Source organism: Wolffia australiana, chromosome 7 (assembly GCF_029677425.1).
Source record: "Wolffia australiana isolate 7733 chromosome 7, ASM2967742v1".
In the NCBI taxonomy this organism is placed as follows: domain Eukaryota; kingdom Viridiplantae; phylum Streptophyta; class Magnoliopsida; order Alismatales; family Araceae; genus Wolffia; species Wolffia australiana.
This window is the reverse complement of record NC_135841.1, coordinates 12,737,017-12,748,045: the sequence shown is the minus strand read 5'-3', so window position 1 is coordinate 12,748,045 and position 11,029 is coordinate 12,737,017.

Sequence of the window (11,029 nt, the reverse complement as noted above, 5' to 3'; positions counted from 1 at the left end):
GTATTCATCAAATATAAGTCGCCACGTAGTTCACATCATTCTTCATCTACAGCTCTAAAAGGGCAGTGTCCCTATGCATAATGAAACAAAAAGGAAAAAAATAAAAATAACCAAATGTGTCACCATCCCCGATATCTCAAAAATTTATGATTATACAGTTTTTTTGCAGCCACATGTTCTCTCCTGTGTAATAAAATTAGGCATCACAGTTAACACATTCATTGTTGTTAACACATCATAGAATTTGTGGGCTCGTCCTCAATGCATTTTGACTTTTTAGCCAATGGGGTGATGGAAATAAAAATAAAACTCACACTCAGTGTGATCCTAATCTCGCCATTTTTTTTCATTAGTCCAAATCAGCGTGTGCATTAGTAACAAAAACTCATCAAAGTGCGATTATTCATTATGGCATCTTTTTGCAATGAGTAGCTATGCTAATCCTTTAACAAATTGTGACTGGTTGCCATGAGATTAAGTGAAACGGCGCCACGCAGATGAGCAAAAAAAACCAGAATACTTCAATATATTTCATAAATAAATAAAAATGAATTATAATTAAATAATAAAAATGAATACTTAAATAAATAAATAGATTATAATTCATATAAAAATGAATTATAATTCCAGAATACTTAAATAAATAAAAATGAATTATAATTCATATAAGCACACAAAAAAAAATATTATGACTTCGGAAATAGTATCACTTTGAATTTAATGGAAAAATTAAATAAAATAGTATCGTGACTTTGAATTTTTTATTTAGAATATTTTGTGAAAATAAATTACATAAAAATACCTCAAAATATAAAAATCATAATATATTCTCAAAATAAAATTAATTATTAATGTTTGATAGTACACATATAATCATTTCAATATAAATAAACATATAAATTTCATTAAGTAATCCAATAATGAGCATGTTATCAAGAGGAAAACTGTTGTGATAAGCATGAGAGTCATTCTTCAGTCCCCATTTTCCTTATTTCCTCTTCTAAAGTGTTTCTTTTGGTGAGACTAGATAGTGAAGAAATTGGTCTTTTGTAAGCACAATTTCAAAGAAACAAGAGAAGATCTGGTAGTTTGAATATTGCATTGTTACCTACAAAGGCCATAACTCTGAACACCTTCAAAATACTCATTCAAGGAACAAAAAAATCATAGATTTGATCCATACAAATGTGATGTGATTGATGTGATCAATATCTTGGGTTTGAATGCATCTGTTTGGCTGTGATTGACACAAAACCATCAAAAAGATGTGTTCAGACCCTTTTTAGGACAAATGCTACCAATAATGCCAACAGTTAATGCTCAGCACAACCAGGTCAGCCATTACGACTTGTAAAATACTTTCTGGTAATGTAAAATCAAGACCTTGGGCTAAGTCTATCCTTGGACAGACCAGTTGTCCAAGACCTGATTTGTTGGCTGATCCATTCTGATAATGTAAAATCAGAAATAATAATATAAATTTTAATGTCGAGGGTTCCAAATTTTTAACAGGAACCTCTTTGGTTGTGATGGGAGCACGACACTACTGCACCAGTGAATGTTTTTCATACTAAATAGCTATTAACAAACATCTTTTTGAGGGTTAAGACTAACTTTGACAAATAGGTTAGAGTCATTCCATGCCCTTGGGTTCAGGGTATTGCAAAGCAAAAGTCAAGAATGGTAATGAGTTACTTGAAGAATCGAACCGAGTGACTAACTATGTTGGATCATGTTAGACTTAATTTGAACTTACCTGACCCCAGAGTTCCAGGTTTCACCAACCTGAATGACTCAATCTATTCAGGAAAATGTAAACCAACTTGCAGGCTGATGCGATCCAATCGGCTGAAATCAGAAAAATATATATGAATATTAAATATGGAGGGTTCTGAACTTTGAACCCAAACCCCTTTGGTCATGATGGAAGAACACCATTACTGCATCACATGAATCTTCCCTCATGGTATATAGGTATTAAGAATTTTCAATACTTCCTTGCTGTAGTTAATTAATAATGAAGATTCATTGAAGGATAAAGTAAATAGAGAAAAATCATGAAAAATATAGAAAATTTTAATTGACTCAAATAATTTGAATTTAAAGTTATTTGATTCAAATAAACATTATCAAAATAAAATTTTCTATTTATTTTAATGAAATAGGTTTATACTTAATTTGATTTAATTAATTAAAGTTATTATAGAAATTTGTTTAAAATGACTATTTCTTGTTTTTTTAAAGCATGAATGTCACATTTTGCCTTAAAACTTAATTAAATTAAGTCTTGATATTAGTTTAGAATTTTTTACTTAATTTAAAATTCCTAAATTTATCATGTAGTATGACCATATTATTATCTATATTAGAATTATAATAACTGTATTTTGAATTTGAATAACTGTATTTTGATTTCTAATAACTGTATTCGAAGAAATTTATTTTTTAATTTTTTTTAACTTTTGTTATTTTCCATTATTTTTTTTTATTTTTCATTTTATTTACAGCTTTTACGTCTTTTATAGTCTGCATAGTGTCAACCTTTGTACAGAGGCCTCTTTTGTTCTCATAAACCTGTACTTTACACCTATTATATGCGGGGATATGTCTTTGATTTGCTGGCTTTTACATTGTCATACTTTTTCTACTTATATTAGAATTCTAATCATTATATTTTGAATTCTAATAACTGTATTTTTCTCGTCAGTTGATAAGCCGAAAATAGGGGTGAAAATTACGCAAAATTTTTAGCCCTTGTCGTTGTGAATTTTTGGCTTATGCAATAAAATTTATAAAACTCTACTTAATATGTATAGTGATAAGTATGAGTGTCGTCCAAGGGAGGCAAGTAGGAATTTCAATTTGATTTAATATTTGGTGTTTTAGATCCTAATTAGAGTGAATTTGATCTTCAATGAGGATCAAGTCACCCTAATTAGGTGAGAATTTAGAGAGGGGGATAGAAGAGATGAGAAGACTAGAAGAATTAAGGGCTCTAAATTTCCTTCTTTGATCCTAATTAAAGGATCCAAGAAGTCATTTAGAGAGGTTGAAAGAGGGTTTTGATGTCAGATTGGTTGGTTTTGAGAATTTGCTAAATCAGAAATAAAAAGGGAAATCTTAATCTCCTAAGAATTAAAACTAAATTTTTAGAGTTTTCTTTTGGAATGCAATTGAATGCCAAGGTAAATCCCTCAATTTCTCCTCTCAATCCTAATCAGGGCTTGTACATGCCGCTCAAGCCAAGCGATTTAGAAGTTCAGATCAGAATAGAGATGAAGAAACAAACAACTTAACCTAATTCATTCAAAATGCATAAAAGTTCAAATACAATCAAGGAAAAAGTACCAGATAACTTGATCCAGGGTGGGACTCCTCTCTGTCTTGCAGCTGTGATAGAGAACCATCAAGAATGAGCTCCCCCTCTCGAAATTCAGCTTTTATACTTAGGTTATAGGGTAAAAATCACCATTTTACCCCCGTTTAGTACTTAATATTTATCTATCAATGTAGGCTAGATCTGAATTATCTAACCATACAGATAGAAAGAGGGGATCAAGACGAACAAATCCATGAAAAAATCATCTCAATCGGACTTCAGGATCAAAAGTTATTAATAAATCAATTTTAAACCAATTTAATCCATTGGATTTAAAATTGATTTATTTATTAGTTTCGTTTTTAAACACGCAATGACGTGTCGCTCTCTCATTGGCTGGCGCATTTTGAATCCTCCTTTTTGCAGAAAAGTCCTTAAAAGGCCTGGAATTGCTTTTGGACGCCGCCCAAAAGTAATTGTGTATATGCCCCTGGCGCACTCTCTCTCCTCCGATTTCTCCTAAAACATTAAAAATATATATTAAAAATTGCAATAAAACCCTGAATGATTTTAAATAGGATCTTTACGCCTGCCGTGGCGATGCATCGAGAGTTGTTTCAGGGTCTTTTGCAGCAAACGTTGCAAAAAGGCCCGGAAAAGTCTAGAAATTGCATAAATACATTTTTTCTCTTATAAATATGCCCTTTTTTCATAGAATAAATGCATTTCTTCTTGAAATAAATCCCAGAAAATTCCTAAAAATTTCGTAAAAAATTCTAGAAAATTCCCTGATTAATTCCCATGTTGATAAATGTCGAAATAAACTTTTTAATGTGCCATTTTCATCTAAAAATAATTATTTTGAGCTTCAATAAATCCTTAAAAATTCATATAATTAACAGAAAATTAGGGAAAAATCAGAAATTACTTGGAAGCATTATTTTTGTGTAAATATATGATAAAAACCCAAATTTAAGCCTTTTAAATGCATAAATCATGCTAATAACATGAAATAAAGACCGAAATTAGGGTGTTATCATCAGTAGATAAATATTATATTATATACTGATGATTTCTGGAGTTTGATGTCCAACAAGAATGCAAGAGCGAAGCGACACTTGAGTCCTTCAAGCCGAGGGCACCTGGAGATCTTGGTTTAGAGAAAATCCAGAAATAACCCCGTACTGCAAAGTGTGACTTGAGACCGAAGGCACTGTAGTTCTGGAGTCTCTGAGTTCTACATTTTTGGAGTTCTGGAGTTCCGGAGTTCCGGAGTTCGAAGGTCTGGAGTTTTGGAGTTTGGGAGTTCTGGAGTTTGGAGTTGCAACCAGAAAAGCTGTCAAGAAAAACTGTCCAAACTGTCCGAACTTTCCAGTGTGAAAAACTGTCTAGAAAAACTGTCCTAACTGTCCAACATGAAAAAGCTGTCCAGAAAAACAGTCCTAACTGTCCAACATGAAAAAGCTGTCCAGAAAAACTGTCCAAACTTTCCAAGAGGAAAGCTTACCAACAAGACGTTTAGTTCCAAAAAGAGAACAGCTGTCCAACAAGAAACAGAGAACGAAGCGGCACTCGAGGCCTTTAGGCCGAGGGGACCTGGCATTTTCGGTTTAAGAGAAATGCAAGAATTCGGGAGTTCTGGAGTTTTGAGTTTTGATGTTTACGAGTTTCGGATGCTGCTAAGCGGATATCCAGGTTCCCAACTAGGACAAGGGCTTTTTCAGTTTGCTTCTCAAGAAATTCTGGAGTTTTGGATTTCCAAAAGTTTTTCAGCGCTTGATAAACTGACTTGAGGCTCAGTGATTTGAGGATGGGAGTTGCACTTCGACAAAAACTGTAATTTGAGTTTGAGGTTTAAGCAAGGAAAATTCGATTTGCAATTTATGATTTTCTTGATCTTGGAGTGGAAGCAGGAAAACCAGAATATTTGAAAATGCAAGTGCTTTGGAGGTTTGGTGCGAGAGGTTTATTTTCATTTTATTTTTTTACTGGGACTCCTTGTGACCTGAGCACGTAAATGTGTGGCGGGGAGCGTAAAATTGAGCTGAAGTCGAGGTAACTCAGGTTTTTAAAGGGGAGGGAGCGTTGTTCCAAGTACTGGAAAATGATGGACGTGATACACGCGTACGCACGCGTAACATGTGTAATAGCAAACCCACCTTAAACCGTTTTCGACCCCAAACGATGTTTGTATCATCAAAGCCTTAAACTCCAGTTTTAGGTAATGTTTGTCTACACAAATTTCAATGCTCAGGAATCCACGAGACCCTAATCCAGGGGTCAAAGTGCCACTCACACACAAGCGCGCTCACAAGTGTATCACACACGCTAGCACATGTTGCACGCTCATGTGCCCTTGCACGATATCCATCAACACGCGCACGCATGCGCGCTTGCTGTCAAACACGTGTGAGGGGTGCGCTTTATTGTTTATTAGTTAATAGAATTATTTATAATTATATATTATTTAATATAATATAGTGACAAGAAAAGCGGAGCTTTTCCCTATAACTGTACAGTATTTTTATTCCATAAAATTTATATTATATACTGACAAAAAAATCAGAAATTTTCTCCATGCTGTACACTGAAATTTTATTGTATAAAATTTGATATTGTATACTGACAAGAAAAGCAGAGCTTTTCTCTATAACTGTATAGAAGGTTTATTCCATAAAATTTCTAGTATTAGACTCAAAGTTTTGATGAACTTTTTGTTTCTTAAAACTTAATGGTATTCTAAAAATAGAATAACATAGATGGGCTTATTATTTCCAACATATCCAATAATTCATGAGAGAAACAAAAGTTTATCAAAATGTTGGGTCTTAAACCTAGCTAACAAAGATAGAATCTGTATGCAACAGAACATGTAATTAATTGAACCTTTTGTACTTTTTCTTGTAAATGTATATCAAAAAAATAATAACTAGTAAAAAACATTGATAAAATACAATATGTAAGATTGATGCTACTAAATACTGATTTGTATTATTCAATGTATTGAGGAAATTTGAAAATGTTTGCCATAAAACATCAAGGGGGAATTATTGGAATCAAACCAACAAACTTGAAGCACTCTCATTTGCCAACCAAATGTATTGTTTGTCAGTTTATACAATTCATGTTGCTGGTGAAAGACATATGGTTTGATTCGGGAATAGATTCGGAACAAAACATTTGAAATAAATGTATTTATACTAATTTATAAAATACAATAATTATGAAAAATAATTTGTTATATTTCAACAGCAGTTTTATGAACTGTGGTTTACTCCACTAGGAACCATAAAACTAAATTTCAAGTCACATTTAAAATGGATACTCTTTAGAGGCAATGTAAAATATTCAAGGTCGATGACACTTTAATTTTAATATGACCATCTAATCCAAGACCCCTAACAAATTTAGAAACTATTACCTACTCAATATGCGCAATAGGGAAAAACATCAGATAAATGGACTCAAACTTAAATTCAAGTGATTTCAAGGATGAAAAAGGCAACATAATAAAATGAACCTAGAAAAAATACCAAGGGTTTGATTCACAGTTAAAACCTAGAAACCTTTATAAATGAAATTTATTGAGAGTTGGAATATAATCAGATTCACACTTTTCCATGTTTAATACTTTAATACATTCAATTCTAAAACAGAAGTGCACTTCTTATGGAGCTTTCCCTTGAAAGCTGATGCCCAAGTGGTTGCACTCAATGCTTCTAAGAATCACCTCCCCAATCAAGTTTTAAAGGTTTGAAGTTTATTCTGGTGGACTTTCAAACAAAGCAGAAATGGCAATGTCTGAATTTGTGTTACATATTATATATTTACAATCTATTGTTTCACACATACCAAAATGCTTTCTATCAATTTCTCAAGATCCGACAGGGTTAAAGGAGCTGGGAAACCTCCATTAGGCTCCATGGTTTGCAGCTGCCATTAGATCATGGTATCATAAGACTCATACCATCAAATCTTGGTCAATGATTGAAGGCTCTGTTTAGCAGGCTTCTACATGTGATGGCCCAATATTTGACAACCGTTGGTACCAGGGTCCCATGCCTACTAAGAGGGCCCAATTATAGGAAAATAGCTGCTTCTATTGCAACACGCAAGGCAACCCAAAATTATCTTTGAGTTTTACACATTTTTATCTCTATTTAAGCTTATTAAAAAAAGCATTCATTTCTGGACTGTATGTGTTTCATTCTTTATTTAAGATTATTTTTCTGCAATTTTAGGTTTCAAAGTTAGTCAACTCACGGAACAAGGTTCCTACAAGTAATTTGGATAAAGAAGCTTCGGTCACACATCCTAAATAAAAAGAAACAGTGGTCACACAAGGAAAATTTTCTAAAATATCATCATCAGAGACGGAAAATTTTTGGAGAGAAATGGAGAAAAAGCCATGTGAAATAACAAAATTTACCAATAAAAAACAATAGCCAAATAACATTCGCAACATGAACTAGTAATTACAACTGGCCCATCGCGCAAACTAATATGACCTTCAAGCCAAAGAATTTCAGATCTAATCATCTTGACGAAGTCAAATAAACAATGAACAACAGAATATACAATGCACAATTTGAAGAGGAGTGACAAAGAAACTCGTTGAGCTGATGTGTCACCAAGCTGACGTGGACCAATAGGGATATTAATAAAGAGTAGCTAGTAATAATTGGATACACAACTCTTATACTCGTTAGAGAATGGATTGAATAGGATTAAATATAAGTTCCAGCATAGATAAGATTCAATATAGATAGGATCCAACATAAATAGGAATAGATCGAACCATAGCCGTTATACTTGTTATAACGGCTATGGTTAAAACAAATTAACTATATATAGTATAACTATAAACTTAATAATGCAAACCAATGTGATACATTTTTTATTAATTAGGAAAGATAGATCTTAGGGTTTCAATATTGTTCGCTCTTCTTTTCTTTTTCTCTCTTCTTCTTTCTTCTTCTTGATCTTGACCAAGGGGAAACTTTTACATTGTATCACTTGAGCGTGAAGTGGAAATCAAGATGGCTGGAGAGAGTTCTTAAACAATCACTCCTGCATGGTCAACAGGCAAAAGTGGCACTACAACTGCAGGAAAAAGTCTCAGTTTCAATTCCTCCAAGAATTATAATCAATCCAAGGTTGAATAGCGAGAACTATCAGATGTGGAAGAACTTCATGCTTCCAGTCCTATACAGGTATTATTTAATGAAATTTGTAGAAAGAGTCTCTCCTCCAATCTCAATTGCAGATACTCAAGGAAACATGGCATAGCATCTGGAATTAAATAAATGGTGGAAAACAGATCATTAAGTCTTGGGATTTCTCCATCACACAATCTCTAAATTGGTTTGACCATACATAAGCAAAGCAAAATCCTCAAAAGAAGCATGGGAAACGTAGGAGAGCACTTTTTTTGTCTGGAATCAAGTTCGAGTCATGGAGCTTGAAAGACAATTCCACAACATGAAGAAAGGTACATGATCTATTGATGATTACATAAAATATTCAAAGATGTGGTTGAATCACTAGAGCAAATGGGTCATTCTGTGAATGAATCATCTGCTACTTATACATTTTTAAGGGGTCTGGGATCAGCATACTCACAATTTGTGGTTACTATCAATGCAAACTTCTATCATTTGAAATTTGATGAGATTGTTGCTAACCTGAAATCCCATGAACAAGAAGACGAAAGAAATTCTTTCCGGCCTAAGGCTAACAACCTACAGACTCAGAAAAATCATTAAGGATCCAGCTACCGGAGAAAATACTGCAATCAGAACATACTTTTTATTTCAAAACCAAGGACAAGGAGGAGGAAGAAATCAAAGATTTCAACCTCGATGTCAACTATGTTCTCAATTCCAACATAGATCAAGAGAGTGTCCATAATTACAGAAACATTGACAGAATTCAAGCTTCTGGAATCAAAATCAACAAACAAATGCACAAGCATTTGTCTCCACCACATAAGAAAAATCAGGAATGGTATCCTGACAGTGGGGTGACAGATCATGTCACTAAAAATCATAGCTTACTAGTTCAACCATGACCTTACAAATAGAAGGATCAACTGCAAATAGGTAATGGTAAAGGTTTGCATATTTTGTCTATTGGATCATCAAAATTTCAGAATTCTAATAGGATATTGTATTTAAAAGATATTTTACATGTACCTGACATTACAAAGAATTTAACTATCTGTTCATAAATTTACTAGAGATGATAATTTTTTTATTGAATTTCATGATATTTATTTCCTTATGAACGACAAAGATAGCAATCAGATTCTGCTAAAAGGGACAGTTAAAGATGGGCTTTATCATCTTAATAACCAAAATGATGAAAGAGCTGATTTCGTTGGGGAAAAAGCATCATCAGAGAATTGGCATTTTTGTCTTGGGCACCCTCAATTTTGTATTCTGGTTTCCATAATAAATAAATCTGGTCTTCCTGTTTTTCAAAGCAATAAAAATTTCATATGTGAATCTTGTTATTTATCAAAATCTTTAAAACTTCTGTTTTCTCACTAATCATATCTCAAGTAAATGTGTTGAAGTAATTCATTATGATTTATGGGGGCCCTCTCTTATTATTTTGTTTTTATTTATGATTTTAGTAAATATACTTGGATTTATCCTCTTCAAAATAAGAGTGATCTTCTTTCTACTTTTATTGGATTTCAAAATCAAGTAGAAAACCAACTAAGTTACAAAATAAAATATTTACAGTCAGATTGGGGAGGAGAATTTCAATCCCTCAACACTTGAGCACTTGGGGAGGAGAAATCAAAAGTCATTGTTCATAGGGTGCCTTGTCCTCATACACTTGAACAGAATGGGTCTGCTGAAAGAAAACATCGCCATATAATTGAAACTTTGCTTGTGTAATTAAAACATGCCAATATACCAAAATATTTTTTGGATGAGGCAATAGCCATATCTGTTTTTCTTATTAATCGTCTGATTACACATATATTCCAAATTAAATCATCATATGAGATTTTGTTCAAACCATTACCAGATTATAATTTTTAAAGAAATTTTGGTTGTTTATGCTATCCATATTTAAAACCATATGATCACAACAGACTTTAAGAGAGATCAGCGACATACATTTTTTAGGTTACAGCTCAATGCACATTGGGTACAAATGTCTCTCACTTCAATCAGGTAAGCTTTACATATCACATCATGTAGTTTTTTATGAAGATTCTTTTCCATTCAAGAAAAACCAAAATGACTATTCACAAGGTTCTCATCTAATATATTTTTATACGTCTGATACATCTTCTATTTCCTTATATAGAAATGTATCAACTGATATTGTATCACCAACTGATTTCCACTCAGTATTTGATCAAATTAATGATCAACTGCCCTATGAATCAACTGAAAGTCTCAACACATCGTCGACCCTTCCAGTTAATAACACATGCAATGACTATCCTGATGTTCTTACTGAAAAATATCCAGAGATTGTACCTACTTTTGATCAAACTCCTGAACCAGAGGTTCTTTTAAAAACACAAAATCTTAAAGAATTATATGAAGAAGAAACAACAGATGATCAACATGAAAAGTGTGTTCGTTTAAAAGAACTATGTTTTTGTTCAAATAGATATTCAATACCACAGTGTTTGAATATTAGTAAATCCAATGCTTCTGAATCGACTTAGTTTACCCCTGCATC